This window comes from Eleutherodactylus coqui, chromosome 13, assembly GCF_035609145.1.
Source record: "Eleutherodactylus coqui strain aEleCoq1 chromosome 13, aEleCoq1.hap1, whole genome shotgun sequence".
Lineage (NCBI taxonomy): Eukaryota > Metazoa > Chordata > Amphibia > Anura > Eleutherodactylidae > Eleutherodactylus > Eleutherodactylus coqui.
The window spans coordinates 11,844,322-11,852,636 of NC_089849.1; the positions used below are offsets into that span (position 1 = coordinate 11,844,322).

At 45.1% G+C, this 8,315-nt stretch overlaps 1 protein-coding gene across 2 annotated transcripts in view; it reads right to left on the reverse strand.

Moving 5' to 3' along the window:
- Positions 1–8,315, reverse strand: part of SLC52A3 (solute carrier family 52 member 3) — a 70,543-nt gene that overhangs the window by 23,196 nt on the left and 39,032 nt on the right. Inside the window, exon 1 of one of the 2 annotated variants that reach the window (XM_066588023.1) lies at positions 4,071–4,280. The exons of the other annotated variant lie outside the window; for it this stretch is intronic. The gene's annotated coding sequence lies outside the window, so the exon portion shown is untranslated. Of the gene's footprint in view, positions 1–4,070; positions 4,281–8,315 lie in introns of those variants that run through there. 2 annotated transcript variants of the gene reach the window in all.

Below are 8,315 nucleotides of genomic sequence, written 5' to 3' on the forward strand. Positions count from 1 at the left end.
TGCTAATTGGTTGCAGATGTTTGGTATTTTGGTTGGGGTTATAGGTGAAAAGGCGCCAGAAAATAGTTCGGCCCTGTTCTGCTTTTTGGACTCGATTGGGAAGGCATATAGGACTACGGTGGTCAGGCGTGTTTGCAGTATGACAAACAATTTTGTCAGCGCAAAGCGGTGCGTCCCAATATCCGGGGGGACCACAAGCATATTGTTTGTGGTTAAAGGTGATGGCTCCGACGCGGTATGGGCAGTCCTTTCTAGGGAGTGCCGAGTCTTCCGGTATGAACAGTGGAGGAAGCTCTGTCGCAAATGGCGGGGTATCAGGGGTGCAGAAGGCAGGATTTTGATGGCAGTTTAATGAAAGCCAGTGTAAATTCGGAGCAAGTTGTTGCTTTAAACACAATTGCTCAATTTGTAGCAGGTCCTACCCTGGGGCATCTAAGTGTTTTAAACAAGGGAAGGGGAAGACCACAGGTGCTGATGGAAATAGGGAGGACGCCGGTGAAGGTTCGATAGATGGACCCCTTTCTCAGTAGGTACCCAGATGTGGAGAAAGGGCGGTTGTTGTTTTTGGGGTTTTCTGATGGTTTTAGGATTCCGGCACCAGTGTATCATGTCCCCTTTTCAGTGAAGAATTTATATTCGACGTTTCAATTCCCGGCAGTGGTGAAGGAAAAGTTGGGGGAAGGAAGTCTTGTTGGACAGAATGGCGGGGCCATTTGCGGCTCCTCCGGTCCCCAATTTGGTGGTTTTCCTGCTAGGGTTGGTTCCGAAGAAGGATCCGGGAAAATTTCTGTTAATTCACCACTTGTCCTTTCCGAAAGGGGAATCAGTGGATGACGGGATAACTCCTGAACTCGGTTCGGTAGCTTACACGTCTTTTGATGCATCAGTTAAGTGGGTGCAGCGGTGTGGCAAAGGGGCGTTATTGACCAAGACTGATGTTAAATCTGCTTTTCGTTTGTTGCCAGTTCACCCCAATAGCGTCCATTTGTTGTGGTGCGTTTGGGAGGGGCAGTTTTTTGTTGACCAGTGTTTGCCAATGGGGTGCTCAATTTCTTGTGCCTATTTTGAGGCATTTAGTTCCATTTTGGAGTGGGTGGTTAGGGATGTGTCCAGTTTGCAATCTATTTTGCATTACTTGGATGATTTTTTGTGCGTTGGCCCGGCAGGTTCTGGTGAGTGTATTTCGCTTTTGTCTACGGTGCAATGGGTCACTAAAAAATTTGGCGTCCCATTGGCGCCCGAAAAAACAGAAAGTCCAGTTACTTGCCTGAGTTTTCTTGGTATAATGATTGATATTGAGAGGATGGAATGCTGGCTGCCAGAGGATAAAAAGGTCTTGTTGCGTCAGGATTTGGGGAAGGTGGCTCAGTCAAAAAAGCTTACCCTACGTGACTTGCAGTCGTTGCTGGGTAAATTGAATTTTGCCTGTCGGATCATGCCGATGATATATTAATATAAATAAAAAATTTATTGTCTGGTCTTGGTAGATCGTGGAATGATTCGTGTTTTTTTTCTATTCCATCACAGGTTGCAGGTATCCAGCTTTGGTGTGGCTGCTGGGTCACTCTTACGTGCACTGGGCCACGGAGAGGGCCAAGGTGCGGCCTACGGGGAGATAGCTGGGCTTTAGGAGGGAAGTGGCAGTGGTTAGGTGCTTGGGAGCCAGGGGTGTGAAATGGTGCCAGGTGTTGTGGGAGGTAGAGAGCTATGCCAGTATGGACAGGGGTCCGGACATACTGGTACTGCACGTTGGAGGCAACGATTTGGGGAGTCGTCCGGCACGTGAGCTGAACCGTGACATTCAATATGATTTTTTATGTTTACGTAGTCTCTTTCCACGCATGGTCATAGTGTGGTCAGAGAATATTCCAAGGAAGAGTTGGCGGGGTGTCCGTTTGATGGAGGGGATTAATCGGACGAGGATAAAGCTTAACCGGGACGTGTCAGCATTCGTGGCAATGAATGGAGGAGTAAGTGTGCGTCACATTGATTTGGAGAAAGGAGTGGGGAATTATTGGGCCGCTGATGGTGTCCACCTGAATGACATCGGGATTGACATATGGGCGGTTGGGTTTCAGGAAGGTATAGAGAGGGCATCAGGTTTTTTGGGGGTCGCGCAGGCTGAGGTGTAAGCCGTGCTGGCTTTGGTGGGTGGGAGGTCCTTGGAGTAGTTGGAAAATTGTGTTGGCATGATCTCACCTACGAAGACTCCCTCCTTAGTGTTAATTGTATGGTATCTGGTGTAGTTACTTGGGGAGGGGGGGGGGGGCAGTAGACTCCCTTTAGCTTAAGTCAAGGTAGTAGTAGCCACCCCATTTGAGCCTGTTGGTCCACCTGGGGCAGGGTTCATGTTTTTATAGTTGCACCAGATTTTGTGGCTCCAAGGACTCCCGCTTGTACTTTGTATGATTCTTGTTCATTTTATATACGGTTTGTTAATAAATTGGCTGCTGTGGCCATTTTATCCAAAGAAGAAGTTGTCTGTCTTTATTGGGTGGGGTGGCCGCCCCGGATCAAGGCAATTGAGATAATTTTAGCTGAGCAGTTTACAATCTGCTGCACTTCTCTACATGTTTTTCCCTCTCCAATCAACTTCTTAATCTAAGTCCGTCCTTCATCAGAACTTTGTGTGGAACGACCCATTTTCACCAGAGGAAAATAAACTATATCCAGCAAGTGCAACATTTGCTGCCCTCCTACCCTAAATAAGGGCCACAATTCACCAGTTATTCCACAGAATTAATGACTTCACCAATTTAACTCCTCACTGCTATTATTTTGGAACCTCCACTTTCAATTAATGATTCCAGAATGAGCCGCGTGTAATAATTGTTGGCTCTGTTTTGTTTTTTATAAGTGCTCATTCACACAAGCATAAATGCGCATTAAATAAACGCTATTGATCTCTATGAGTTTACTCACATGTGCGTATTTCCACAGTGTATTTCAGTCGCGTAAAAAAAATGTAGCATGTCCTATTTTGGTGCATTTTACGCACCAAAGTAGCCCATATTAAAGTAAATCGCCCATTGAAATCTATTGGAGCATCCTTGTCCGTTATTTTACATTTGCAAAAGAAACCGTATTACACAGGCTTTATGCATATTTACACAATTAGGATACGTATACACCCATGTGAATGAGCCCTTATCTTACTACTAAATTGCTTCCTATGTAGAAGTATCACTTCTACCAGAACCAGCGCTTTATCAGGTAATGATGTTGGACTGCTATTGTTCTGAACACGACTGTATGTCCGCAAACATCATGCATATACTGTATATCAGTTGGTGCTTAAAGGTAATACTTTCCCTTTAAATAAAGTGACAGGACTACAGATCAGCGCATAGCGTGATCCTGCAGAATAAAGTATAATGTATACTGATCGCGTCCAGAACCGTATACATAGACAACGCTCGTGAAATAGAAATGTGTACGTTCACAGGGGACCTACGGAATCCACTGTGGGAGGATATGAAGAAAACAAACAGTATGTTGCAGACACCGCTGTCCGCCTCCTGTGTATTCAGTGCGCAGACATGTTATGCTTGCTAAGCAGATCTGTCATAACTTGTAAGCAGAGATTTCATCACCCTCAATCATGCGAGATAACGCCGTCTTTCCTTTGCACATTCACATCCCACCCTGGAGCTTGTCCGTCCTTGTGATAATGTCCAGTAGGAGGCGACTCTTCTTTAATACCTCTGCAGTGCCACCTGTTGGAAGGCAGCATTCCTGCAAGTCAATGTTAGACTCTTTATACAAGCCTTGTAACAATGACTGGGAATAGAAAGCAAAGCCAGATTCCATTCACAGACAGCTGTCTCAGGGGGGTGTTTACCCCTCATTGCAGTAGGTGGCAGCACCCCAAAACAGCTGTCTGTGTATGGATTTTGACCTGGCTTTCAATCCCCAATCATTGTTACAAGGCTTGTATAAAGAGTCTAACATTGACTTGCAGGAATGCTGCCTTCCAATAGGTGGTGCTGCAGAGGTATTATTCCATCTCCCTTATTTGCATATTACCTAGAGGAGCATGAACTGCTTTGTAAGTCTCCTCACTCACTCACCTTTAGGTGGTCTCCCTAAGGAGAAAAGACAGCGTTCCTGACCTTCTTCCAAACTGACTCTCCAGCTGTTGTAAAGTGACAACTCCCAGCATATCCTGAAAGAGTGACTCGGTGTCTCAGGAGTCGCTCTTAGACCTGTTTGCTGTCAGTAAATAGATGCATTCTTTCTTACATCTTAGGCTCAAAAATGTTCCTGCCCAGATCATGTTCTGTTCAACACATGCATGATATATTATAGAGGGAGTACTCATCAGCTGAACAACCACTGAGCCAGGGGCGTAACTAAGGGCTCAGGGGCCCGGATGCAAAATACACACACCTTTACCTGTACCCATACAGAAACCGCGCAGCATACAGCTGCAGAATGAAGTTACATGCATGATCGGGCCCCTGGGTATAAGCTTTCCAAACACCACTTATTTCCTGGACTATGTGAATATTTGTTTGTAGGCCGGGCTCACACAAGCATATGATTACCGTGTATTACGCGTGCGCTCTACGTGCATGTGATACACGGTAATTTGCAGGCAATCAAATATCTTGCCATACACAGGTCAACTCACATTTGCTAGTAGGAATTGTGTAATATGCGAGTGCAAAGGAGAAAGAAGCATGTTCTATATTACGCACGAGAGTCCATTGTGCTCCAAGGGCGCATGATCAATGTTGTCCATACACAATAGTGCCGGAAATGTAAAAAAAGACAGGTGGACTGTGTGTGACAGCATGCGTGAGATACACTGTCATGTGCAATACAATTTTGCTACTGCATGCTGCGATAGGCGGCTCCACAGCGGTAAAACACTGTATGACCCACGCAGCATTTTACGCTTAAGGCCGTGTGATTCCGGCCTTAGGGTGTGTTTATGGTTTTTGTTGCATTTTTGAAATACAATGGAAAAAAAAACGCTTTTAAGAAACCGCATGTGGATTTAAACAATATATGAGGTTATTTTTAAAACCACATGCAGGTTTTTGATGCATTTTTTAACTGTGTGCAAACATATACAGGAGCTACCCAGGTTATACCAGCATGCTCCATATCACTATATACAGGAGATGTATAACTTATACCAGCTGTGCATATATAATTATATACAGAAGATACCCAGGTTATACCAGCATGGTCCATAGCACTATATAAAGGAGATGTATAATTATATATGTACAGCTGGTACAAGTTAAACATTTCCTGTATACAGTGATATGGACCATGCTGGTATAACCTGGGTAGCTCCTGTATATAATTATATATGTACAGCTGATATGTGTTATACATCTCCGGTATATAGTGATAAAGAGCATGCCGGTATAACCTGGGTATCTCCTGTATATAATTATATATGTACAGCTGGTATAAGTTATACAGGAGATACCCAGGATATACCGGCATGTTCTATATCACTATATACAGGAGATGTATAACACATACCAGCTGTACATATATAATTACATAGAGAACATACCCAGGTTATACCAGTATGGTCTATATCACTATATACAGGAGATGTATAACTTATACTAGTTGTACATATATAATTATATACAGGAGCTACCCAGGTTATACCACCATGGTCCATATCACTGTATGCATGGAATAATACAGGTTTCACATCAGAGTTGGATCCTCTGACTGGAGGTTCCATGCAGATCCGGCTCAAAATACTGAAAGTAAAAGCACTCCATGCAGCACTTCTTCCATCCAAAAGCCTCGCAGGAAGCAGATGGACCCCATTATAGTCAACGGGGTCCATCCAATGCTGTCCGGTTGTGTCTAGAGACTGAGCCATTCGGATGCTGGGATTCCCCTTTCCTGCTCCCCGAATGGATCAAAATAGTGGAATTCCCGGCGCAGATGTGAAAATGCCCTGACCTGGATATCTCCTGTATATAGTGACATGAAGCATGCTGGTATAACCTGGGTATCCCCTGTATATAATTATATATGTACAGTTTGTATAAGTTATACAACCCTTGTATATAGTGATACTAGTAATTATTAGGAAATTATAGCACTAATATAATATAGTGAAAGGGATTGGATTTTAAGACCTACTCGTTTAGGACCTTTGATAACATCACAGTCATTGCTTGTCACACACACAGTTTTGCTGCATGCGCGTTACACACACCAAGCTCTGGTACATGCACGTCACACACACCACACGCAGCTCTGCTATATACGTGTCACACACAGTTTTGCTACATGCACATCACAAGCATCACACAGCTCTGCTACATGCACGTCACACAGCTCTGCTACATGCACATCACACACACACACACACCACACAGCTTTGTTACTACGCGTCACACACACACACAAAACACAGCTGTTACATGCGTGTCACACACAACTCTGATCCATAAACATCAGACACACACAGCTCTGCTACATGTGTGTTACACACACGGCTCTGCTACATGTGCATCACACACACCACATACAACTATGCTACATGTGCGTCACACAACTCACAGCTTTGCTGCATGTGTGTGTCACACAACTCACAGCTTTGCTATATGTCCGTCACACACACCATACACAGCTCTGCTACATGCACGTGTCACACACACCACAAACAAATCTGCTACATGTGCATCACACACACCACACACAGCTCTGCTACATGCGTGTTACACACAGCTCTGCTACGTACGTATCACACACACAGCACTGTTACATACATTGCTCATCCCATACAACAGGGATCAGAAGCAGCACTACAGTAGAAATGAAGGACTTGTGATGATGTCACCATCATGTTCCACCCCCGATCACATTATGGTGACGCTCATCCCAAGTGAATGACTTACATGCTCCGCCCCTGATCACAGGACGGTGACGTCATCAAAGGTCCTACATCCTTGTGCAGATTACAGCTGGACTACAACCCCCCTGCAGCCTCAGTTGCTATGGAATACTAACAAACACCTAGCCGGACAGCAGCCATGTGTGCACAGGACCTGTGATGATGTTACTGCCATGTGATCGGGGGGGGGGGGGGAAAGCATGCAAGTCACTTACAAACCCACTCACTCACGGACGGACAGGTCATCTGTGTAGTTTGATGGAGAATGCTGGTATAACCTCGATATCTCCTGTATATAATTATATGTACAGATGGTATAACTTATACTAGCTATACATACAAGATTACATGCAGTACATACCTCGCTACACCGCATTGTCTGCTGACTCCACTTCCTGAAATGGTCAGTGCACCACTGGCTGGACCAATCACAACTCCAATCTCTCAGTAGAAGAGAGGAATGTGCGCCAGGGGTTACTGGCTACCGGCTCTCTTGGTAGTGGCCCTCCCTGAGTGCCACGGCCGTAAAACGGCATATGGCGGGGGCTCACGGGCTTCTTTTCGCTAAGGGGGCAGGTTGCAATTGCCACCCCTAATGGTACGCCTGTGTCCTTTGTGCAAAGAAGACAATTCAATCACTTATAGCAAGCAGAGATCTTTAAATTATGAGGAGTTGCAACTTAAAATATAGGAGAAATTGGAGCCTCTGACAGCGGATAAAATAAACTTTTACCCGTCTACCTCCTGCAATAAACACACCCAACTGATGCAAACTTGCAACAAGTTGTCAGATAAACAAATGGTCAGCCATGTAAAGCATGTCCAGCGTAATATCCTCCCATCCTAATCCTGCCTCTGGGGGTGCGGTGTCACAGATGCTCTCTTATGCCCTTGCATTGTGTCCTTGTCTACTGCTACACTGCCCTGTATGTTATATACACTAAAAAACACTAAAATTTATTAGAGACCCCGCTTGGGGTTTTCTCGTAAGACAGTGTGAAGAATATACCAAGAAGGGCGTGATTGAGGAAAACATCTAGTGAAAGGGGATCCTGGGAATGGAAACAAACTTGTCACTAAAAGGGGTCAGAGGAGGATGTCAGGAATTGTTCTGACTAGGCACTGCACAGTCACGAGCAGCTGCATACAACTCTGGCGCTCCTTCTAATATACCCGAATGCACAACTCGGTGTTCCTTAGCACAATTGGCCTATAACGGCATTGTGTCTAAGAGAAACACAAAGGCGAGACTCCAGCAGGCAAAAGAGCACAAAAAACTTGTATCACTGAGCAGCAGGAAAACATCTCCTGGTCAGATGGGTCCAGATCTCTGTTTCGCCGTGCTGATGGGAGTCAGAATTTGGGGCAAGCAGTATGAATCGCTGACCCCTTCCTGTCAGCTGGTCAGAACATGTCAGCACCGCCGTCTAAT